The sequence below is a fragment of the Lissotriton helveticus genome, chromosome 4_1 (assembly GCF_964261635.1).
Source record: "Lissotriton helveticus chromosome 4_1, aLisHel1.1, whole genome shotgun sequence".
Taxonomy (NCBI): Eukaryota; Metazoa; Chordata; class Amphibia; order Caudata; family Salamandridae; genus Lissotriton; species Lissotriton helveticus.
Window position 1 is genome coordinate 649939074 of NC_136063.1, and position 25535 is coordinate 649964608.

Below are 25535 nucleotides of genomic sequence, written 5' to 3' on the forward strand. Positions count from 1 at the left end.
CCCTCACTCCCTCTCCTCCCTGGTATCGTAGCGCTATTACACTGCTGCTTGCTTTGTGCCTTAAAATTGTCTGTGCTTCCACTGCTGCTTGGGCTCTGTGCCTTGAAATTACTTGTGCTTTGTACTTTAATTAATTTTGCTCAGAACGCTCGACTGCTGGGTTTTGTAATTTCATATCGTGCAACATTGCTCGACTGCTGCTGGGTATCGTAGCGCTTGATCACTGCTGTTTGTAGCTTAATATTAGTCATAGCGCTCCATTGCTCACCCCAACCTCACCCTGCTTTGTTTTGTTTTCATTGCTGCCATTTTGTTGTTGTGCCGTCCCTCCACCCCGCTCCCGCCTCCCAGCTGGCCCTCCCTCCCACTGATAGTATAGGCTGATCCCGTCCTCGCAGTGAGCTGTGACCGTCCTGACCCGTGCAGAAGCGGTCGCTCCCCTCACTCCCTCTCCTCCCTGGTATCGTAGCGCTATTCCACTGCTGCTTGCTTTGTGCCTTAAAATTGTCTGTGCTTCCACTGCTGCTTGGGCTCTGTGCCTTGAAATTACTTGTGCTTTGTACTTTAATTAATTTTGCTCAGAACGCTCGACTGCTGGGTTTTGTAATTTCATAGCGTGTAACATTGCTTGACTGCTGCTGGGTATCGTAGCACTTGATCACTGCTGTTTGTAGCTTAATATTAGTCATAGCGCTCCATTGCTCGCCCCAACCTCACCCTGCTTCGTTTTGTTTTCATTGCTGCCATTTTGTTGTTGTGCCGTCCCTCCACCCCGCTCCCGCCTCCCAGCTGACCCTCACTCGCTCCGCCCCCCACACTATCCACTTATGTCTGAACAGCTTGTGCGCAGCGTTCACGCGCTGCGGACGCGCCCCATGCGCGCCGAAGGTGAGCCAAAGGTAAGCCTGTCTGCGCCCGTCCGAGCCTGGACCGCGCCCAGCGCCATACCCCCTGATTTCCGCAACATCCACTCCACCCGCATTACGTACGATGCCACTACCCTCTCAGCACTCAACCCCGGTCGTCTTCTAGACTGCTACCAGTCCGCCCCAGGACACTCCCATGGACCCTTCACCTGCCACTCCTGCAAATTCGACCGCATTAAGACCCATACTAAATCTACAATCCCCAAACAAAGCTCCAAAATGAATCACCTGAAGTGCATCCTGCTCAACACCCGCTCGGTCCACCGTCACGCCATTGAACTCTGGAACCTACTCGACACTACATCGCCGGACGTCGCCTTTCTCACAGAAACGTGGATGAACGCCTCATCAACACCCGACATCGCAATAGCCATCCCTGACGGCTACAAGATTATCCATAAGGACCGCACCAACCAAACAGGAGGAGGCATCGCCATTGTTCATAAGAACACCATTCGCATCACGACCAGTTCCGACGAGCACCTAGCAGCCGCCGAACACCTGCACTTCCAGATTCACACCGACCCCAAGACCACACTCAGAGGCACCCTCATCTACAGGCCACCAGGACCCCGCACACAATTCAGCGATGACATCACTGACTTCATGAGCCCACACGCCCTCCCGTCCGAGGATTACATCCTCCTTGGGGACCTCAACTTCCACCTGGAAAAGAACAACGACAGCAACACCACCACCCTTTTGGACAACCTCGCAAATCTTGGACTCAAACAACTTGTTGACACCCCCACCCACCGTGCCGGGCACACGCTCGACCCATTCTTCAGCCCAGTAAGCACATCTCCTTCAATCACACCACAGCTCTCCATTGGACAGACCACAGATGCGTTCACTTTAACTGCAAAAAGACTACAACCCATAACCACCCACAACCAATCCCCCGTAGAAAATGGAACAAAATTACCACCGACCAGCTCTTCACATCACTTCACCAAAACCCTCCTGCAAAATCATCAGACCCAAACCTCACAGCTACCAACCTCACACATTGGATCACCCACAGCGCTAACGAATTGGCACCCTTGAAAAAAAATCTAATCAAGCAAGGAAGCAAGAAAGCCCCCTGGTTCAACGATGAACTTAAGAAATCCAAGAAGATCTGCCGCACCCTCGAGAAAGCCTGGAGAAAAAACCCAACCACTGCAAACCTAGCCACCTTCAAGAACGCCACCCGCAAACACCACCAACTGATCCGATCCACCAAGAAAGCAGCATTCAAGGATCGACTCGACAACAACGCCCACAACAGCAAGGAACTATTCAACATCGTCAAGGAATTCACCAACCCCACCGCCGGCACCATCGACATCACTCCCTCCCAAGACCTCTGCAACTCCCTAGCCTCATTCTTTCACAACAAAATCACGGACATACACAACAGCTTCGAAAACCAGTCCGAAGACCAGTCCACCCCACCCACATCTGAAATAAAACACCCCCCCAACAACCTGTGCGCCTGGAACCAAGTCACCACTGAAGACACCATCCGCCTGATGAACTCCATCCACTCAGGTTCACCAACCGACCCATGTCCCCACCACATTTTCAACAAAGCAGACTCCATTATCGCACCCCATCTTCGAGATGTCATCAACTGCTCCCTCAATTCCGCTACCTTCCCGGAAAGCTGGAAACATGCCGAACTCAGCGCCCTCCTGAAGAAACCCACAGCAGACCCCACTGAACTTAAGAACTACTACAGTCAACTCGCCGCCTTCCTCGAATCCAACAAATGCCTCGACCCATCACAGTCCGGGTTCCGAGCCAAACACAGCACCGAGACCGCCCTCATCGCAGCAACAGACGACATTCGAACACTACTGGACAACGTAGAAACAACTGCCCTCATCCTACTTGACCTCTCCGCAGCTTTCGACACAGTCTGTAATAGCACCCTTATACAACGCCTCAGCAACGTCGGAATACAAGGAAAAGCATTGGACTGGATCATCTCGTTCCTCAAAGGAAGAACGCAGAGAGTCCGTCTACCCCCTTTCAGATCAGAGGCCACCGAAGTCATCTGCGGCGTACCACAAGGTTCATCACTCAGTCCCACCCTCTTCAACGTATACATGAGTCCCTTCGCCTCCATCGCGAGCCAACACAACCTCAACATCATCTGCTACGCAGATGATACCCAGCTGATCCTCTCCCTCACCAAAGACCCAAACACCGCCAAAACCAACCTACACAAAGGGATGAAAGAAGTAGCAGAGTGGATGAAGAACAGCCGTCTAAAACTGAAGTCCTCATCTTAGGATCATCCCCCTCCGCTTGGGATGACTCATGGTGGCCACCAGCCCTGGGAAACGCACCCACACCTACGGACCACGCATGTAACCTGGGCTTCATCCTGGACTCCTCCCTCTCGATGACCAGACAAGTCAACGCCGTCTCATCATCATGCTTCAACATCCTACGTATGCTCAAAAAAATCTTCCGTTGGATCCCTACCGAAACAAGAAAGACGGTCACCCACGCACTGGTCACAAGTCGACTGGACTACGGAAACACCCTTTACGCCGGAACCACAGCCAAACTACAGAAAAAACTCCAACGCATCCAAAACGCCTCAGCCAGACTCATACTAGACGTCCCCCGCCAAGCTCACATTTCCGGTCACCTCAAAGACCTCCACTGGCTCCCCGTCAACAAGAGAATAACGTTCCGTCTCCTCACCCACGCACACAAAGCACTCTACGACCTAGGACCAGAATGCCTCAACACGCGCCTGTCCTTTTACACCCCCACCCGCCAACTCCGATCGTCCAACCAAGCCCTCGCCGCAATCCCACTCATCCATAAATCCACCATGGGGGGAAGATCCTTCTCCTACTTAGCTGCCAAAACCTGGAATTCTCTCCCCACCCACCTCCGCCTCACTCAGAACCACCTCTCCTTCAGAAAACAACTAAAAACATGGATATTCGACATGTAATTACCCCCCTCCCCAAGCGCCTTGAGACCCTCTGGGTGAGTAGTGCGCTATATAAATGCAGAACTTGAACTTGAACTCACCAAGTTAGGAGGCGGACTGGGGGCGGGCCAGGGAGTGTGGTTTGAGGGTGGAGCTAAAGGCAAACATTTGATGGGGTCCAGATTCTGTTGGTGCGCATAACAGAGATAATTGTTATTTTTAAAGTATGCTTGTTGCTCTTGCATGCACCAAAGGATACCTCTACTATTTAACATTTGGGCAGATTGCCTCTGCACAAATGGTTCAAGGAGAATGTAGAATTTTGATACTATATACAATTATGACTAATGTGGTTAGTTTTTAATATATTATTAAAATTGAAAATATTTTAATTCTGAAATTGTGAAGACTGAAATAGACATTAGTAAGGTCTGGAAGGGGTAGTGGTCCTTGGAATGTCAATCATTCCCATCCTTCCCTTTTTACAGGTATACATTTGCGCCCTTTTTTCTTTCTGAAATCTTCACAGTATCTCTGTCTTTTGGAATGTCTTTACTCTGGACTTCTGCATCCTTCCTCACCTTCCCTTCACAGTGTTCATTCACACCCACAAACATGCTCAATCTCTCTCTTTCCTCACCTGTAATCAATCAATCATATCATTTGTAAAGCGCACTACTCACCTGTGAGGGTCTCATGGCGCTGGGGTGGGGAATGCTGCTACTGCTCGAAAAGCCAGGTCTTGAGGAGTTTTCTGAAGGTCAGCAAGTCTTGGGTCTGCCTTAGGTGGATGGGGAGGGTGTTCCAGGTCTTGGCGGCGAGGTGGGAGAACGATCTGCCACCTGAGGTCGCTCTTCGGAAGCGGGGGACTGTAGCGAGGGTGAGGTCGGCGGAGCGGAGCTGGCGGGTGGGGGTGTAGAAGCTGAGTCGTCTGTTGAGGTACATTGGTCCGGTGTTGTGAAGTGCCTTGTGTGCGTGGGTGAGGAGCTTGAAGGTTATCCTCTTGTTGACCGGGAGCCAGTGCAGGTCTCTCAGGTGGGATGTGATGTGACTGCGGCGAGGGATGTCGAGGATCAGGCGTGCAGAGGCATTCTGGATGCGTTGGAGCCGTCTCAGGAGTTTGGCCGAGGCTCCTGCGTATAGGGTGTTTCCGTAGTCCAACCTGCTGCTGACAAGGGCCTGGGTGACTGTTCTTCTCGTTTCAGTGGGGATCCACTTGTAGATCCTACAGATCATGCGGAGGGTGTTGAAGCAGGAGGAGGAGATGGCGTTGACCTGTTTAGTCATGGAGAGGGTGAATTCGAGGATGACCCCTAGGTTGCGTGCGTGGTCAGTGGGTGTTGGAGGAGTTCCCAGTGCGGTCGGCCACCAGGAGTTGTCCCAGGCCGATGGGTTGGATCTGAGGATGAGGACATCTGTCTTGTCTGAGTTCAGCTTCAGTCGTCTGTTCCTCATCCATTCAGCAACGGCCTTCATTCCTTCGTGAAGGTTGGTTTTGGCAGTGTGGGGGTCCTTGGTGAGGGAGAGTATCAGCTGGGTGTCATCGGCATAGGAGAGGATGTTGAGGTCGTGCCGACGGGCGACGTGGGCGAGCGGTGCCATGTAGATGTTAAACAGGGTTGGGCTGAGGGATGAGCCCTGGGGTACGCCGCAGATGATCTCGGTGGCTTCAGAGTGGAAGTGGGGAAGGTGGACGCTCTGTGTGCTGCCGGAGAGGAAGGAGGTGGTCCAGTCCAGGGCCTTCTCTTGGATTCCAGCGTTGTGGAGGCGTGTTCGTAGTGTGTGGTGACAGACCGTGTCGAAGGTGGCTGACAGGTCCAGGAGGATGAGGTCCGCCGTTTCTCCGTTGTCCAGCAGGGACTTGATGTCATCGGTGACGGCGAGGAGGGCAGTCTCGGTGCTGTGGTTGCTGCGGAACCCGGACTGGGAAGGGTCCAGGATGTTGTTCTCCTCGAGGTAGCGGGTCAGTTGTTCGTTGACCTTTGCCGGGAACGGGAGCAGGGAGATGGCCGGAAGTTCTTGAAGTCCTTGGGGTCCGCCTTGGGTTTCTTGAGTAAGGTGTTGATCTCGGCTTCCAGCTCTCCGGGAAGGTTGCTGTCTCGAAGGAGGTGTTGATGACTTTCCGGAGATGGGGTGCAATGGATGTGCTGGCTTTGTTGAAGATGTGGTGTGGGCATGGATCTGACGGAGATCCGGAGTGGATGTGTTCATGATCTTGATGGTTCAGAAAAGGGGGTGGTGATGGATAGAGCATCTGAATTAAGCAGAACACTCCTACCCAGTCAAAAGATCAGGGCTTGATCCATCACCGTTTTTTAGCTCACTGCACCATCCCAGTTCAGAACCTGGCTAGATGCAAATTAGTCTGTCCCTGGCCCAGTGCATCATGGGAACAGGGCAGACCAAACTACCAAGCCAATTCTTTACTGGTAGTTTGGTCTGCCCTGTTCCCATGATGCACTGGGCCAGGGACAGACTAATTTGCATATAGCCAGGTTCTGAACTGGGATGGTGTAGTGAGCTAAAAAACGGTGATGGATCAAGCCCTGATCTTTTGACTGGGTAGGAGTGTTCTGATTAACTCAGATACTCTGTCCATCACCACCCCCTTTTTGAAATTATTTTGGCCACCATGAGTGTGGAAGGGTATGCTCAGACATGAGTCCCTTGCTCACTGCACCATCAGGATTCAAGCAAGCCGGGCCGAAGACGGCTGTAATGCCAGAAACCGGTCCCCGGAAGCTTGTTTCCTTTCCAGTGAAGAATTGGCTGGGTAGGAGTGTTCTGCTTAATTCAGATGCTCTATCCATCACCACCCCCTTTTCTGAACCATCAAGATCATGAACACATCCACTCCGGATCTCCGTCAGATCCATGCTAAAAAACGGTGATGGATCAAGCCCTGATCTGTTGACTGGGTAGGAGTGTTCTGATTAACTCAGATACTCTGTCCATCACCACCCCCTTTTTTAAATTATTTTGGCCACCATGAGTGTGGAAGGGTATGCTCAGACATGAGTCCCTTGCTCACTGCACCATCAGGATTCAAGCAAGCCGGGCCGAAGACGGCTGTAATGCCAGAAACCGGTCCCCGGAAGCTTGTTTCCTTTCCAGTGAAGAATTGGCTTGGTAGTTTGGTCTGCCCTGTTCCCATGATGCACTGGGCCAGGGACAGACTAATTTGCATATAGCCAGGTTCTGAACTGGGATGGTGCAGTGAGCTAAATAACGGTGATGGATCAAGCCCTGATCTGTTGACTGGGTAGGAGTGTTCTGATTAACTCAGATACTCTGTCCATCACCACCCCCTTTTTGAAATTATTTTGGCCACCATGAGTGTGGAAGGGTATGCTCAGACATGAGTCCCTTGCTCACTGCACCATCAGGATTCAAGCAAGCCGGGCCGAAGACGGCTGTAATGCCAGAAACCGGTCCCCGGAAGCTTGTTTCCTTTCCAGTGAAGAATTGGCTTGGTAGTTTGGTCTGCCCTGTTCCCATGATGCACTGGGCCAGGGACAGACTAATTTGCATATAGCCAGGTTCTGAACTGGGATGGTGCAGTGAGCTAAAAAACGGTGATGGATCAAGCCCTGATCTGTTGACTGGGTAGGAGTGTTCTGATTAACTCAGATACTCTGTCCATCACCACCCCCTTTTTGAAATTATTTTGGCCACCATGAGTGTGGAAGGGTATGCTCAGACATGAGTCCCTTGCTCACTGCACCATCAGGATTCAAGCAAGCCGGGCCCAAGACGGCTGTAATGCCAGAAACCGGTCCCCGGAAGCTTGTTTCCTTTCCAGTGAAGAATTGGCTTGGTAGTTTGGTCTGCCCTGTTCCCATGATGCACTGGGCCAGGGACAGACTAATTTGCATATAGCCAGGTTCTGAACTGGGATGGTGCAGTGAGCTAAAAAACGGCGATGGATCAAGCCCTGATCTGTTGACTGGGTAGGAGTGTTCTAATTAACTCAGATACTCTGTCCATAACCACCCCCTTTTTGAAATCATGATCTTGATGGTGTCATCGTCGTTGATGTTGGTCCAGTAGAGCAGGTGAATGGTGCCGTTGGTGGTCGTGGGGGCGGAGGTCTCAGTGGTTGTCGGGGCGGTCGTGGCGTTGAAACTGTCGTGGATGTCTGTGATCTTGCGGTGGAAGAAGGTGGCCAGCGAGTCGCACAGGTCTTGCGAGGGTGGTACGTCGATGGTGTTGGAGCTGGGGTTCGAGAGTTCCTTCACGATGTTGAAGAGCTCTTTGCTGTTGTGCGAGTTGTTGTCTAGGCGGTCTTTGAAGGAGGCCCTTTTGGCGGATCCGATGAGGTGATGGTGTCTACGGTTGGCATTCTTGTGGGCGGTGTGGCTGTCTGGTGTTCGTTCACGGAGCCAGATCTTCTCCAGCTTTTGGCAGGTTTGCTTGGAGGCCCGGAGGTCTTCAGTGAACCAGCTGGCTTTCTTGTTGGTATGATTGTTGGAGGGTTTCTTGATCGGGGCGAGGGTGTTGGCGCAGTCGTTGATCCACTGTCTGAGGTTGCGGGCGGCTGTGTCGGGGTCGGTATGGTCGGCGGGTGGGCTCTGGGCGAGGGTGGTGGTTAGCTGGTCTTCGGTGACTTTGCTCCAGCAGTGGTGAGGCATCTGTTGGGTGTGGTGGTGCGTGGTGGGTTTCTTGAATGTGAAGTGGATGCAGCGGTGGTCGGTCCAGTGGAGTTCGGTGGTATGGTTGAAGGAGACGCGGGGGCTTGCGGAGAAGATGGGGTCAAGCGTGTGACCGGCTCAGTGGGTGGGTGTTGTGACGAGTTGTCTGAGTCCGAGGTTGGCTAGGTTGTCGATCAGGGTGGTGGAGTTGGTGTTGTCATTGTTCTCGAGGTGGAAGTTCAGGTCCCCGAGGAGGATGTACTACATGGAGGCGAGGGCGTGTGTGCTGACGAAGTCGGCGATGGAGTCGCTGAACTGTGGTTGGGGTCTGGGCAGTCTGTAGATGAGGGTTCCTCTGAGGGTGGTGTTGGGGTCGGTGTGGATCTGGAAGTGCAGGTGTTCGGCGGTGCTGACGGTGTCGTCGGTGTTGGTCGAGACTCTAAGAGTGTTCCTGTGGACGATGGCGATTCCTCCTCCCGCTCTGTTGGTGCGGTCCTTGCGGGTGATCTTGTAGCCTTCCGGGACGGCTATGGCTATGTCGGGTGCGGAGGCGGGGTTTAGCCAGGTCTCCGTCAGGAAGGCGATGTCTGGGGAGGTTGAGTCGAGTAGGTCTCAGAGTTCAACGGCATGTTTTCGGGCGGAGCGGGTGTTGAGAAGGATGCATCTGAGGTGGTTGGGTTCTTTCCTGGTCGGCAGCATGGTGGGGCGGATGCTTGTGAAGCTGCAGTTCCGGCAGGTGAAAGCTCTGTGGGTGCGCTTCGGGGCGGCAAGGAAGCAGGTGTGTGATCGTCCGGTGTTGAGTGCGTGGAGGGTTCTGGCATTGTAGCGGTGTCGGGCGTCGTGGCGTTCGTGGTGTCCAGGGGTCCTGGTGCTCGGCGCGGTCCAGGCACTGATGGGTTTGCCTTAGATGCGCCTGCGGCGCGCCAGCGGCACGCCCGCTGAGGGCGGCCGCGGCTTCCATATGAGGGGATGTGGGAGGGAGGAGCAGCGGGGAATGGGATTGCAGGTGGGCGGGGCTGCAGGGACACAGCGGCGGGGAAAAACGGGCGGGCCGCGGGAGAACTGGGCACAGGAAGGAAAAACAAGTTTAGGCAAGAAAACAAGTACAGGCACAGAGGAATAAAAACAAGTCTGGGCAAGAAAGCAAGTTAGGCACAGGGGAATAAAAACAAGTCTGGGCAAGAAAGCAAGTTAGGTACAGGGGAAAAATACAAGATTAGGCAAAAACAATGCAGGCAGAGCCGTGCAGCAGCTTGGGGAGCGACCTAGTTTAAACAACAAAATATTCTCTCTCTCCCCACCCTCCCTACTGCCTTCACCCCCTCCCCTCTTTGGGGTCGGGCCCCTTCTGCTCTTATTTTGTTTATTGCCCTTCCTTGTCCACCCTCGGCTCCATCCCGACACCCCCCCGCCCCCCCGCCTGCCCAACCCACCCCCGTCCATTCATTTCCCTGTCCTCGCCCTCTCTCTCACAGGCCTCTGCTGTCTCCCTCTTCACAGGCCTCTGCTGTCTCCTCCCCTAGGACCTCCGTCGCCTCCTCCCCCTCCACCCTGTCACTTCCTGTTTCCTCAGGACCGGCCGGCTCTTGCGTACAGCGTCCCCGCCGAGTGCCCTGTTTACCTCTGCCGGCTGCCCCTGCTCCCTGGCCGGCCGCGGCGGCTACGCGAGCCCACGGCTTCACTGTTCCGAGCAGGCCTCACTGATAGATTTCACATAGCCCTCCCTGCCATGGCTTCGACCCCCACCCCAGTGGGTCTGTGCTGCTGTCGCCACCGGAGCCTGGTGCCCCCTGCCCCCGCAACTCTCTGCTGCCGGCGGACGTGGCCTCGGCCTCCAGCTTCCACCTCTTACGGCGTAAAACCACCATTATCTGTTGTCAATATTTCATCAGCTGCCTACCTCCTTTGCACACTTACCTTTATGATCAAAATCAAAATGGGTAAATATGGAACTATTACTTTGTGCACTCTGCTGAGAGGCCAAGGATTGGATATGCGCCTTTGTGTCCCACTGGCAGACACAATGAGAAGCTCACACTTTGTCCACTCTGCTGAGAGGCCAAGGATTGGATATGCGCCTTTGTGTCCCATTGGCAGACACAATGAGAAGCTCACACTGCCTTCATCCTTAAGTCCAAAGCTTTAAATCGTACCCCACTATGAACACCAATGCACTCCCTCAGCCCACCCAGATGACAAAACCTCATTTGTAAGGCTGGATATATTACATCATCTACTGATGCAGACGGACCTGGGGCAAAGAAGTAATTAGAGGCAACTCAGAGATACCTCGAGAGACCTAAAATCGGAAGTGGTGGAATCGGGTGGGGACCGGTCCATAGAGAATTCACCCAATAGGACACTTCTAACTTAATGAACAATGCTTCAAAAATTAGCATGTTAGAGAAGCAGTATTCAAGGACAGAGAGCTCCCCTGGCTTCTTTTCATTATAGGGTCCAGAGATACTATGAATGCACACCATGCAGGCGATGCAGCAGATATCACTGTGTTGTGGGGTTAAATGGGTTATTGGAAGTGGGCACTTTATCATATGACCCCCTTCTTGGCATCCCACAGACACCTTAGGTCTGCTGTTCTAAAGAGAGTGGTACCACTGATCACCTACAATTTATCTAAAGTATCCAAACTTCCCCACTGCACCACATGGCACACTCCTGCACAAGATTCTGCTGCCATCAAGTTGGTAAGACTGACAGTTCTCATTTAAGAGTCCACAAGTATATTTTAATGCCCAGTAATAACAAACGATTCACCATTTTTAAGCAGGTTGGAATCTCCTCCAAAAGGAAACAACACAAATAAAATCCCACATAAACATGGGTCTACAGAACAGGGCCGACTTAACTCAGCTCGTCATGAGCGACGGCGCTCCGGTGGTCATGAAGAGCTGAGCTCGTCATGACCGCGCCCGTTCCGTGGAACGCTCGCACGCTGGGCTGATTCCCCTGCTGTGCTGAACGTTCCATTGGAACGGGCGCGGTCATGACGAGCTCAGCTCGTCATGAGCACCGGAGCGCCGTGGCTCATGACGAGCTGACCTCGTCATGGGCATGGGGGCGCTGTACGCGCCCTCCCCGCCCCCCAGCACAGCGGGGAAATATGGCCAGCGGCGAAGGGGTTATGGCATGGGGAACCTGGAGCCAGGCCCAGAGTGGCTTACTTCAGATGGGTGCACTGGACTTCCCTATCACATATATTTTTTAACCATTTTTGAAGATGCCCAACTCCTGGGCCACACATTGATTCCCCAAACACACAGAACATGCGTGCCGCTGTAAGAATGCAAATCTGAGATCAGAATCCCCAGTCCCTTTCACTTTTTCTGACTGGTTTCGACACAACGGCAGTGCTCTTTACTATTCTTAATGTATGTTTAAGATTTACATCCACCTGGATGAGATACCTTTATATCTCTTTTTAGAACGTGGAGGTCCAGCAAGTATTGCAGGTTCTGCATATTCTAGCAATGTGTGTGTTATGCCATGTTAAACAGATAACTGAGGGGTTACCCTAGACCTGCGCAGAGTCCACACTCTCTGAGTTTTCCACAGGATTCAGTAAGTCCACTCTCTAATTAACCAACAGCACCGGTTTTGTGTTACTCAGTGGGCCTGTGACAAAGGAATGACCTTTCCATTCGCTAAAACAAAAAATGAATTATCCACTCTCTAATTAGCCAACAGCACCTGTTTTTGTGTTACTCAGTGGGCCTGTGACAAAGGAATGACCTTTCGATTCGCTAAAACAAAAAAATAATTATTTTATACCACTTTCACTAAACTCTTTACATAAAACAGTATTATATAAAATTCTTAGCACCGATTCAAAATGTATATCTAGTCTATCGACCATTGAATGATTAACTGCTGAAACATCTTCCCCAGTGTTAGACCTGACACCCTTGGCGTGGTTTCACACTCTGCGACTCTGGGCAATAGCTTGCTTAATCTCCACTACGGCCCCTCGCGGCGGGATGCCTGGCTTTCACCTTGTGGATACCCTGCCGGGGTATCTCACAGGGGAATACCAGGACGGGTTCCCTAAGCAAGCGCCTTGATACCTTCGGGTGATACGTGCGCTATATAAGTTGCAATACATTTACATTTACATTTTCCCCCATCTTTTCGCCTCTGTCTACTGTATTTTTGATGCTGTGCTGGATTTCGTTTTTGCTGGTTTAGATGCTTTGGACACTTTGCCACTGCTGATCAGTGCCAGAGTGTAAGTGCTCCCTATGTAAATTGTCATATTGATTGGGTATACCTGATTGGCATATTTGTTTCACCATGAAGTCCCTAGTAAAGTGCACTGTGTGTGCCAGGGCTGGTGATGACAGATGCTACTAGTGGGCCTGCAGCGCAGATTGCGCCACCCACATGAGTAGCCCTAAAATGGTGTCTCAGGCCTGCCAGCGCAGTGCCTGGGTGCAGTCAGTGGACTGCCATGTCCGCCTGGCCAGTGTCCCCACTGGCTGGGCCTAACCCTTCCCTGTCTGTGCACATCAGTCACCCCTATGGAAGGCTCAAGGTACCCCCCTGGGCAGGGTGCAGTGTATGGGTACGGTAGAGCATGTACTAGTGCAGGTCACATGCTCTGGTAGTGAGCAACAACCATTTTGTGTGCTCACTGCTGTAAGGTTATCTTGCTCCATAGAATAACATGGGGGAGGCTGGTCCCAATGGATACCAGCCTATCTTCTCATAGGAACAAGATGGGACATAAGTGATTGATATCCCTGAACTCAGAATTTAATAACACATCTTTTAGGAAGGGTTGTTTTTAAATTCTGTGTTTGAGAATAGTACTTTTAGAAAGTGGCTGTTCTCTTGTCTAACCTTTCTGTGTGCCTGGGCCTGTTTGTGGATTGACTGTCTGGCCTGAGTGTGACAGGGGCTGCAGAGCCCCCAGGAGGTTGTCTGAGTCAGCCCGTGGATGAAAGGCAGCATCTGCTGCCAGGGAAGTGGGAGGAGATCGCACCTGATAGTGATAGGGCTGTGCCTGCCTGACCACAATGCTGGCTCCACCCCCCTGCGGGGCGACTGTCACCTCTGTCCCTGATACTGAGAGGAAGAAGGAAGCCAGGAAACCCCCAGTGCCTCAGCAACACCCAGAACTGGTTTAGACCGGGCTCAGGGCCCACTTGCACAAAGACTTCAAAGACTTTTAGGGGTATAAGAGAGGGACCCCTGACAACAGAAAATTCAGATTCTACAATCAAGAGGAACCTCTGCTGGAAGAAGGACTGCTGGAGAACTGAAGGAAGATTGCCTTGCTGTGTGCTCTAAGGGCTGACCTGTTCTGCTGTTCAACTGCAAGCGGAGAAGAAAAAAGGGACTTTGATGCGTGCTGTGACCCTGCCTGCTTGAAACTACAGAGACTTTGCTGTGTGCTGTGTCTCATGAACTGAATCTCCAAGGGCCTGAGAAGAGCTGGCCTCCTGTTTGGAACCCAGGGTTAAAGGTTCCTAAGTTTTGCCAAGAACTGCTGAGGAGATCGTGTGGTGGTCTGCTCAAACGCGTGTTTCCTAACTCCCAGCTGTGTGGAACGATCGCTGTGCTCATCGGCACAGATTCAGGGGTGAGGAAAGGCCGTGGTGTTTTCCTGTGTCTAGGATCCCCCCTGTCGATCTGCTGGTGAGGAAACAGGCTGCTCGCGATCTACGGCCCCAAAGGTCTCTTGCCGCCAAATCACCGTCGCGGCCCGGGGCCAGAAACACCCTCTCAAATTGCCTCTGTGTTTAGGAGCTGCCGCGGCGAAGATCGGAGCCGCCGCGCTCCCATTGGCTGAAGGAGCCGCGCCCCCTCACTAACGCAGCGACGGGATTGGCCCGTGTGCCGCAGCGTCATCGCTGTTGCCGTGTTGTGGTTGGCTGGCGGAAGGAGCGTCATCGCAGGCCTGTCCCGGGAGCCGCACTGCCATTGGTTGACTCCCGGGCGTGCAAAGGGGCTCGCCCCGAACGCCACGACAGGATTGGTCCCCGTCATCGGGACCTCTGGAGGAACCGCCGAGAGCCGTGACCGAAGCAAACCCCAGCGAGGAGCCGACAGCCGAGTCAGCCGTCCGACCCGTCCTCGCCGAGGGAGTCCAAGTATGTCCCGCATCCCTGGCCGGTCGTCCCCCGAGGTGTGCTGCACCAACTCCCCCGCTGCTCGTTGTATTGTCGAGAGCGGGCGGGAGAGCAGAGGGGACCGGACGGGGCTGAGAGCGAGTGTGCTCTGTTAGGCGCGGTGCGCCTGAGGCCATTAGGAAGTGCCGATCTGAAGAAAAGAGTCCCCGGCATACCCGGTGAGGCGCGCTTGCAGCGCTTGGGGCCCCTGGCTTAGTGGGCTGATTCTTGTTGATAACTTAGCCTCTGGCTTTGCTTGACTGCTCGTTTTAAACCTATTTTAGATAAATCAGTTATATCATTTTTCTATACTGATTTAAAGGGACTAGAGACTGAGTTTGCTATTGAAACTTCCTAAACACCAGGACAACCATTAAGATTAAGTGCAACCTGTGCCTAGAAAAGTGATTACCGTGTATTGCGGATCTTTTACTGCATAACCTAGATAAAGATATATTTTTATAAATATACTTACCTGTGTGGTCTCAGTTTGTGGTGATGGGGGGTCATTGTTTGTGTTAAGTGCAACTATTATACACATTGCCTTAGGGATAAGCCTGTCTGCTCGTGCCAAGCTACCTAGAGGGTGAGCAGGGGTTATCTACTGTGTGTAATTCTTCACCCTGACTAGATGCAAGGGTCCCTACTTGGGCTAAGGTACTTACCTCTGCCAATTAGAGACCCCCAGATCTAACATTGTTGGACAGGGGTGCGGATTTTGAACTAATATTTGCACTTGACCTGCAGTGATTTCTTGTACATCACTAGTGTAGTTTAGCAGCACAGGTTGCGCAAGATTTTTTCTTTTTGGTGAAACCTTTTTTTGAAAAGGTCAGGAAGCATCATGTCTCAGAAAGCAGCAAGCATGAGGGTAGAATTGGAATTTGAAATTCAGGAGTTGTTCAACTATAAAAAGGAGCAGTTGAAGCAATTCTGCAAACAACTTGGATGCCCAGTGAAGGGCAGCGCAAACAAGGAAGAGCTACAGAAAGCTCTGAGGGCCTGGTGGGAGGCCAAACATGGTGATCCAGAAGATGTTACTGAAGAGGGAGGCACACAGGAGAATGCCTTTGAATCCGGTGATTTGCCCGTGAGGAGGCCAGCGTCTAGGGTTGGCAGCAACCACTCCAGTAGGATTATTTCTCCAGAGGAGCTGGAGGATAATCAGAGAGCTAGGGCCCATGAGATTGAGCTTTTTAAACTCAAAGCCCAAGCAGATGAAAGGAGACTGCGCCTTGAAACTGAGGCGCCTTGAAACTGAGAAGGAGGCGGAAGAGAGAAGAAATGCTCTCGCTTTGGAGGAGAAGAAACTCCAGTTAGCTCATGAGTTGAGCATGAGGGAGCTGGACATTAAATCCAAACAGGTGGAGTCCAGTTCTAATGGTGGCAGCGCACAACCAGTACAGGCGGGTAAAGTATACATACCAAAAGATCTGGTACAGAATTATCAGAGGGGTGAGGATATTTATGCGTGGTTTAGATCGTATGAACTTGCCTTGAAGATGAATGAAGTGCCTGAGAAGAATTGGGGGGCAGGTTTGTGGAAGCATTTTGAGGCCTCTGGGAGGGATGTCTTGGCACCCTGAGAAGCAGCAGGTACTTTATCCTACCCCGCTATGAAGGAGGCTTTATGCCTCAGGTATGGGCTCACTCCAGAACAGTACCGCCAGAAGTTTAGGAACTTCAAGAAGCTTGATTCTAGTACTTGGGTGGAGTGTGTGAGTATGTACACGTGTGCACTGGAAGGTTGGATAAAGGGCAGCAAAGTTACTGATTATGTGGGGTTGTGTCACTTGATTAGTTGGGAGCACTTGAGTAGTTTATGTGTTCCAGAGCTGCGCCAGCATCTTTTAGATAGCAAGTTAACTGATCCCAGTGAGCTTGCTAAAGAGGCGGACCGCTGGACTAGCACCAGGGTCCACAAGGGGGTGGTAAGTACCCCAGCCAAAGGTGGACAGGGTCCCCAGCAGAAGAGTGGGGGGGACACGGGTAATCAAAAGGAGTCTTCTAAAGGGCCCCAAAATAGTTCCCAGGAGAAGGAGTCTCAACCCCCCAAGTCTAAGAAGTCCGGGCCCCATAAGGGCAAGCAGGACAACAGGTCCCCGCCTACTTGCTATGCATGTAGGGAGGTGGGGCACATTGCCCCCAAATGTCCAAAGAAAACCTCAGCGCCCACTGGTGCTCCAACCCCAGGGTTAGCCAGTGTAGCTTTGGTAGGGGATTTGGTTTCCAGTGGGGAGGAGGGGTTAGCAGTGATGACCCTTGTCTCTTTAGGAGACCAAGAGATGGCCCAGGAAACCTTGCTGCCCCAAAACACTAAGAAATACGGGCAGAAGGTGACCATCAATGGACAGGAAATAGAGGCTCTGAGAGACACACGGGCCAGCGTGACATCTGTCAGGTGTCAGTGGGTGTCTGAAGAGCAAATCATTCCCAAGGTACTCCGACCTGTGGTGGCATCTGACAGTTCAGTGCGCCTCTGCAAGTTGGCAAATGTTTCATTTGAATGGGGAGGAGTCTCCGGTATTTTGGAAGTTGTTGTAAGTGATGCCTTGCCTGTAGATTGTCTATTAGGTAATGACCTGGAGAGCTCTCCATGGAAAGAGGTGGAGCACAGAACTCATTTGGAAATGTTGGGTTTGCCTGCGTGGATCTGTGTGACCACCCGTACAATGGCAGCCAGTGAGGGTGGATTAGCAGAACTGGAGCCTGGAACAATGGCCCAGGGACCTGCCAAGAGAGGAAGGGGTAGAGGGCGTGGTAAACCAGCCCCCACCATTCCCACGGTCCAGGAGGAAGTAGAACCTGAGGGGGATGTCCTGGAACCTACAGGGGAGCAGGTGGCCGAACTAGGGGAATTGCCTGAGCTGTCCCAGTGGCAGCAAGATGGTGGTCCCTCCAGGGAGGAATTCTGCCAGGCTCAGAAGGAGTGCCCTTCTCTCATTGGTGTGTGGCAGCAGGCTGCAGACCAGGCAGCAGGCCTGGGGTCCAAGGAACATTTGATTTACTGGGAGGATGACTTACTTTATAGTGAGCCTAAGTTCGCTGAGCCCGGTGCAGCCCGCGTGCTGGTGGTACCCGAGCGCTTCAGGAACTTCCTACTGGGTCTGGCTCATGACGTGCCTCTCGCAGGACATCTGGAGCAAGACAAGACCTATCACAGGCTTGTCACCCATTTCTACTGGCCCCAGATGAAGAAGCACGTCTCTGCCTTTTGTAAGTCTTGCCAAACTTGTCAGGCCAGTGGCAAGAGTGGAGGGAAGTGCGTGGCACCCCTCCAACCCTTTCTTGTGGTAAGCACCCCTTTTGAGCGGGTGGGCATTGACATCGTGAGGCCCCTGGACCCCAAGACAGCCTTAGGCAACAGGTTTATCCTGGTCTTGGTGGACCATGCCACTCGGTACCCGGAAGCCATCCCGCTCAGGACAGTCACAGCCCCCGTGGTGGGCCGTGCCTTGATGGGAATCTTTTCCCGTGTGGGGTTCCCCAGAGAGGTGGTCTCCGACAGGGGGACAAACTTCATTTCTAGGTACATGAAGTCCCTGTGGGAGGAGTGTGGGGTGACATACAAATTCACCACTCCTTACCACCCTCAAGGAAATGGGTTGGTTGAAAGATTCAACCGCACATTGAAGGGCATGATTATGGGCCTGGAAGAGCCCATGAGGCGGAAATGGGACGTCTTGTTACCATGCCTGTTGTTTGCCTACAGGGAGGTGCCTCAGAAATCCTTAGGGTTCAGTCCCTTTGAGTTGCTGTATGGCCACCCTGTCAGAGGACCTCTCACTCTGGTGAAGGAGGGGTGGGAGAAATCCCGTGGGAAAACCCCTCAGGATGTGTTCAGCTATGTGCTGGCCATTCGCAACCAGACCAAGCGCTTCAGGAAGCTCGCTCAGGAGAACCTGGAGGCTAGCCAGGAGGAAATGAAGAGATGGTATGACCAGAACACTTCTCTGGTTGAGTTCCACCCTGGTCAGAAAGTGTGGGTGATGGCGCCGGTGGAGCCTTGTGCACTCCGTGACAAGTGGACTGGGCCCTATGAGGTGGTAGAGCGCAAGAGCGAGGTTACCTACTTGGTTAACCTGAAGACTCCCAGGCAGCCCCTGCGAGTGTTACACGTGAACCGCCTCAAAACCCACTTTGAGAGGTCTGAAGTGACTATGCTCATGGCTACAGATGCTGGAGGGGAGGAGGATAGTGATCCTCTCCCTGACCTCCTGGCAGTCAAGGAGCAAGATGGGTCAGTGGATGGTGTGGTCCTCTCGCCCACCCTGACCCCAGAGCAGCAGAAGGATTGTCGCCAAGTCTTGGGTCAGTTCACCCCTCTGTTCTCCCTGACCCCAGGTGTCACCAAATGGTGCGTCCACGATGTAGACACTGGAGACAGTCTGCCTGTGAAACAGAAGTTTTACAGGGTGGCTGACAAGGTCAGAGCTAGCATCAAGGAAGAAGTTTCCAAGATGTTGGCACTAGGGGTTATTGAGCCCTCCAGCAGCCCCTGGGCTAGCCCAGTGGTCTTAGTGACTAAGAAAGCTGCTACCCCAGGTGGCCCCCCAGAACTCCGGTTCTGCGTGGACTACCGTGGTCTCAATGCGGTCACCAAGACTGACGCGCACCCCATCCGCAGAGCTGATGAGCTGGTGGATCGTTTGGGAGCTGCCCAGTACCTGAGCACCTTTGATTTGACTTCAGGGTACTGGCAGATTGCCTTAACTGAGGGGGCCAAGGAGAGGTCAGCATTTTCAATGCCAGAGGGGCACTTCCAATTCCGTGTCATGCCCTTTGGGTTGAAAAATGCCCCTGCCACATTCCAGAGACTGGTCAACCAGGTATTAGCCGGGCTGGAGGAATTCAGCGCAGCATACCTGGATGACATTGCTGTGTTCAGCTCCACTTGGGAGGAACATCTGCAACACCTCTGCGCAGTGTTGAAGGCTCTGCAGAAGGCAGGCCTCACTATCAAGGCCAGTAAATGCCAGATAGGGCAGGGATCAGTGGTGTACTTGGGACACCAGGTTGGGAGCGGCCAGGTGGTGCCCCTACAGGCAAAGATTGATACCATTCTGGCTTGGGAGCCCCCCAAGACTCAGACTGAGGTGAGAGCCTTTCTAGGTCTCACCGGGTATTACAGACGGTTTGTCAAAGGTTATGGCACCATTGTGGCCCCTTTGACAGAGCTGACATCTAGAAATCAGCCCAGGAAAGTGAATTGGACTGAGGCCTGTCAAACTGCTATTGACACCATCAAAGCTGCCATGTGCACAGCACCGGTGCTTAAGGCACCTGACTTTTCCAGTGAGTTCATTGTGCAAACTGACGCTTCAGAGCAAGGCGTGGGAGCAGTACTCTCACAAATCAACGATGAGGGCGGAGACCAACCAGTGGCTTTCATTAGCAGGAGGCTACTCCCCAGGGAACAGAGATGGAGTGCCATTGAAAGAGAAGCTTTCGCTGTGGTCTGGGCTCTGAAGAAGCTGAGGCCCTACCTGTTTGGGACTCACTTCCGTGTTCAGACCGACCACAGGCCCCTCAGATGGTTAATGCAGATGAGGGGTGAGAATCCAAAACTGTTGAGGTGGTCCATTTTCCTACAGGGGATGGACTTTACGGTGGAGCACCGCCCTGGTACAGAACACGACAATGCTGATGGTCTGTCCGGATTCTTCCGCCTTAGTGATGAGGACTCCCAAGAGGTTGGGTAGTTCTCCCCACTTTGAGCTGGACGGGACACGTGTTAGACCTGACACCCTTGGCGTGGTTTTCCCCCATCTTTTTGCCTCTGTCTACTGTATTTTTGATGCTGTGCTGGATTTCGTTTTTGCTGGTTTAGATGCTTTGGACACTCTGCCACTGCTGATCAGTGCCAGTGTGTAAGTGCTCCCTATGTAAATTGTCATATTGATTGGGTATACCTGATTGGCATATTTGTTTCACCATGAAGTCCCTAGTAAAGTGCACTGTGTGTGCCAGGGCTGGTGATGACAGATGCTACTAGTGGGCCTGCAGCGCAGATTGCGCCACCCACATGAGTAGCCCTAAAATGGTGTCTCAGGCCTGCCAGCGCAGTGCCTGGGTGCAGTCAGTGGACTGCCATGTCCGCCTGGCCAGTGTCCCCACTGGCTGGGCCTAACCCTTCCCTGTCTGTGCACATCAGTCACCCCTATGGAAGGCTCAAGGTACCCCCCTGGGCAGGGTGCAGTGTATGGGTACGGTAGAGCATGTACTAGTGCAGGTCACATGCTCTGGTAGTGAGCAACAGGCATTTTGTGTGCTCACTGCTGTAAGGTTATCTTGCTCCATAGAATAACATGGGGGAGGCTGGTCCCAATGGATACCAGCATATCTTCTCATAGGAACAAGATGGGACATAAGTGATTGATTTCCCTGAACTCAGAATTTAATAACACATCTTTTAGGAAGGGTTGTTTTTAAATTCTGTGTTTGAGAATAGTACTTTTAGAAAGTGGCTGTTCTCTTGTCTAACCTTTCTGTGTGCCTGGGCCTGTTTGTGGATTGACTGTCTGGCCTGAGTGTGACAAGGGCTGCAGAGCCCCCAGGAGGTTGTCTGAGTCAGCCCGTGGATGAAAGGCAGCATCTGCTGCCAGGGAAGTGGGAGGAGATCGCACCTGATAGTGATAGGGCTGTGCCTGCCTGACCACAATGCTGGCTCCACCCCCCTGCTGGGCGACTGTCACCTCTGTCCCTGATACTGAGAGGAAGAACCCAGGAAAGGGTACCCCAGTGGAGCAAGGTGGATTCCACCCCCTGACCATCCTTTTGAGGTCCTCCAAATGGACTATATCCAAATGGATAGGTGCAGAGGTTACAAGTACGTCCTGGTAGTGGTATGTGCTCTGTCCAGATGGACAGAAGCTTACCCCATCCCAGATTACACTGCAGTAACAACAGCTAAGCAGTTGGTAAGAGAATTTTTCCCGCGATATGGGCTGCCCCGTGTCATTTACTCAGACAATGGCCAGCCATTCTCTTCCGAACTCATGAAACAGGTGTCCCTTCTGTTAGGATATACCTGGAAGTTCCATTGTGTAAGACACCCCCAAGCAGCAGGTCTGGTAGAGAGACACAACCAGACACTTAAGACAAAACTAGCCAAGATCTGTGCAGACAAGGGCGTGGATTGGATGGTGGCCTTACCAGTTGCCCTCTTCTACATGCGTATGGTAGCTTATTCTAGAACTGGCCTATCCCCATATGAGGTGGTTTTTGGCAGACCACCGAACATGTGGGGTACACCAATGCCTAAAAGAATAACTGATGTTGACAGTACTATGCTTACAGATTATCTGGCTTCCTTGATGTCTGCACTACTCTCTTGTCGTTCACAGGTTGCCGCTGCCTTCCCTGACAACACCCAGGTCGAGGACCATGCCATAGACCCAGGGGACTGGGTGCTAGTGAGGAACTTCGACCGGACGAGCCCTCTGGACCCCAGGTGGAAGGCACGTAAATTAGTCCTGCTGACGACGAGGACGGCCATCAAAGTCGAAGGAAGAAAAGGGTGGCTACATGCTAGTCACTGTAAAAAATACTTTGGGACTACCGGAACATTTGCTAAAAACAAAGACAGTACAGACTTTGAGCCCCCCTTTTTGGAAAAGACTCCCCAGCAAGAATACACTTCCAAATTGAGATCTAGAAGGTCAGTCGACGTTTGATTGTCTAAGTCCACTCGGTGGTGAAACGGTTGAACATGATGTCTGACTTGAATAAATTAGTGAACAGTGAAGAAAAAAGGACTAAGATGAAGGAGAAGTACTGTAAGCTATTACGCAGCAGATGTATAGTGTCTCTGATTATTGTGTTTTTATATGCATTATAATAACGGGTATTGGCTGGGTCTTGCATGTTTTCTATCCACCCACTACTTCACGTAACGCCACTACAGTACACATACACGAAGAACTGCCGCCCTACCTAAAGGATAGACGCTTAGAATTTCGCAACAATACTTTTCTCTCTATGCTACACCAGCACCAGTCATCCACCAATGTCACAAATTGTTGGGTATGTGGTCTAATGCCCCATTCTATTTCCAAGGGAATACCTTTTTTTGTGCACCCTTTTTCCGTGTCCGGTTCCTGTCTGGCTTGGCGCGATCTGTTACAAATGGCCCACGTGGCTGGTGAGGTAACCGACCAGGCTATGTCATCCTACATTCACGAGGTCTGGCGCAATGACTCACCTGATGGCAACAGAACAGCGCCTTTCTGTTATACTGCCACAAACGATAGCCTCTCAATACCCATGTCCACTGAAGAGGAAATAGAATTAGGGACCATTAAAACTAAGACATTTGCGGAAATGAAGCAAAGTGATAGACTGAAAAAGATGTTTTCAGTATGGGTGATACAACGACAGGGGACCTTATGCATTCAGGGCATTGGAAATAAAAAAGTGGGGGAAAGTTCTTGCCTGATGTATAGGACATTGAATGCAACTATATCACCATGTCTAGTGAGTCCCCCCAATTCCTATTTTATTTGCGGGGAAAAAGCATACGTATGGCTGCCCGCAGGATGGAGTGGAAGTTGTTACATCGCATTCCTTCTACCTCCCACATACACTGCCCCTGCGGACTATCATGAGATTGAGCCCCTGACTGTCTATAACAGACGGTGAAGGGGGGTCATAGATGCAGAGGATACAGCAGGGCAGGAGGCGGGAGACTTCTTTGCCGGAGTCATTCCATTTTGGGGTCCAATAGTAAACAGCAGGAACATCCGCCACCTCACACGAGTGGTGCAAAATACGATAGATGCAACTGCAGGTGCCCTCTCTAATCTCACAGCCGAGGTGGTCGCGGACAGACTTATGACGCTACAGAATCGCATTGTGCTTGACATCGTCCTAGCTGACCGTGGTGGCGTATGCAAATTGATCTCCACGAGTTGTTGCGTGTTTATCCCAGATAACGCACCTACGGTATACCAAGCCATTGCCAAGCTACACAAGATGTCAAGCCAGCTAGACATGGATAAAGGAGAATGGTCCCTCGCTGATTGGTTATGGGGATTAGTATCAACATGGGGATGGAAAGTGTTGACTGTAGTAGGGTCAATACTGTCTATCATCTTCAGTTGTTGCCTTTGCGTCCAATGCGGCCCGGCCATCTGCGGTCTGTGCGCCACCGCCTGCATACCCCGCCCACACATACCGACCAGAAAAAATGAAAAGATCATGTTGCAAGAACACATTAACGGCCTGATGAAAATAGAGGTGTATTAGAGGGGTGCGCTTGGGGACAAGGAGGGAATGAAGAAAATTACATATTTATATGTATTTGTGCCCCCACGCGCTACCCTCTCACCATCTGCCATGTTGCATAACAAAACCTCAGCATTACTTTACATTCAGAGGCCTTATTTCTCTGTCACCAGGCCTCTCCATGCCAGACGCTGGAAAAGGCTGGAAAAGCAGTACACCACATATTTGCTGCCTGGCCACTTCAGATAAAGAGGCCCAGCCCGGGGCCTCAAGCTATATCGGTCAAAGAGCTGATTTGACAAACTGCATTCCGGCCTCGAGCAGGAGGCTAAACCAAGCACATCTGCAGAGATAAGGCCCAGCCTTCCTGCCGCCACTTAAAGATAAACAGAGCTTACGACAAAGAAGTTTTCAAGACAGCTACATAATGGATGGGCAGGAAGGGCCTAACAAACTCGCCTCGCTAGTTCACTGGTATGAAGCAACGACTCTCCCACAGATAAGAGCCATCTGGATCCTGTCCCGGTCTAGAGACAGACTTACTGGTCACCCTGACACCCAGGGCCCTCCCTACCGGACATGAAGAATGCAGCCCCCGTGCAAGTGTTGATAAGTTGCGCAAAGAGGCAGGATGGGTTTTCTTTTAGCTGACATTGCAGACCAGCTTCTGTATGCACCCACCCCCCCATGACTCATACACGCTCATATCTCCTTTTCTTTCCCTTACGTGGAGGGCTCCTCCCTATGTATGCAAAGAATGTATAAATAGTGTACTCTGTGAATAAAGTTCAGAACTCTCCTGAACCCGCTTGGTGAAGGAGCTCTCCCTTAACTCGAGTTAATGAAATAAAGCCCATTGACTCTAACACCACGGACTCTGCTCCTCATTTATGCTTGACCCTTTTGATATTCATAGAAATTATGATAGTGTAAATAATTTATTTACGACAGCACGTTGGATTGTCGAGAGCGGGCGGGAGAGCAGAGGGGACCGGCCGGGGCTGAGAGCGAGTGTGCTCTGTTAGGCGCGGTGCGCCTGAGGCCATTAGGAAGTGCCGATCTGAAGAAAAGAGTCCCCGGCATACCCGGTGAGGCGCGCTTGCAGCGCTTGGGGCCCCTGGCTTAGTGGGCTGATTCTTGTTGATAACTTAGCCTCTGGCATTGCTTGACTGCTCGTTTTAAACCTATTTTAGATAAATCAGTTATATCATTTTTCTATACTGATTTAAAGGGACTTGAGACTGAGTTTGCTATTGAAACTTCCTGAACACCAGGACAACCATTAAGATTAAGTGCAACCTGTGCCTAGAAAAGTGATTACCGTGTATTGCTGATCTTTTACTGCATAACCTAGATAAATATATATTTTTTATAAATATACTTACCTGTATTGTCTCAGTTTGTGGTGGATGGGGGGTCATTGTTTGTGTTAAGTGCAACTATTATACACATTGCCTTAGGGATACGCCTGTCTGCTCGTGCCAAGCTACCTAGAGGGTGAGCAGGGGTTATCTACTGTGTGTAATTCTTCACCCTGACTAGATGCAAGGGTCCCTACTTGGGCTAAGGTACTTACCTCTGCCAATTAGAGACCCCCAGATCTAACACCCAGCATTCAAATGTGAGACTTGCACAGCACACACTGATTTCGGGAGAAACTGCTGACCTTCCTAAGGTGAGGGTCCTA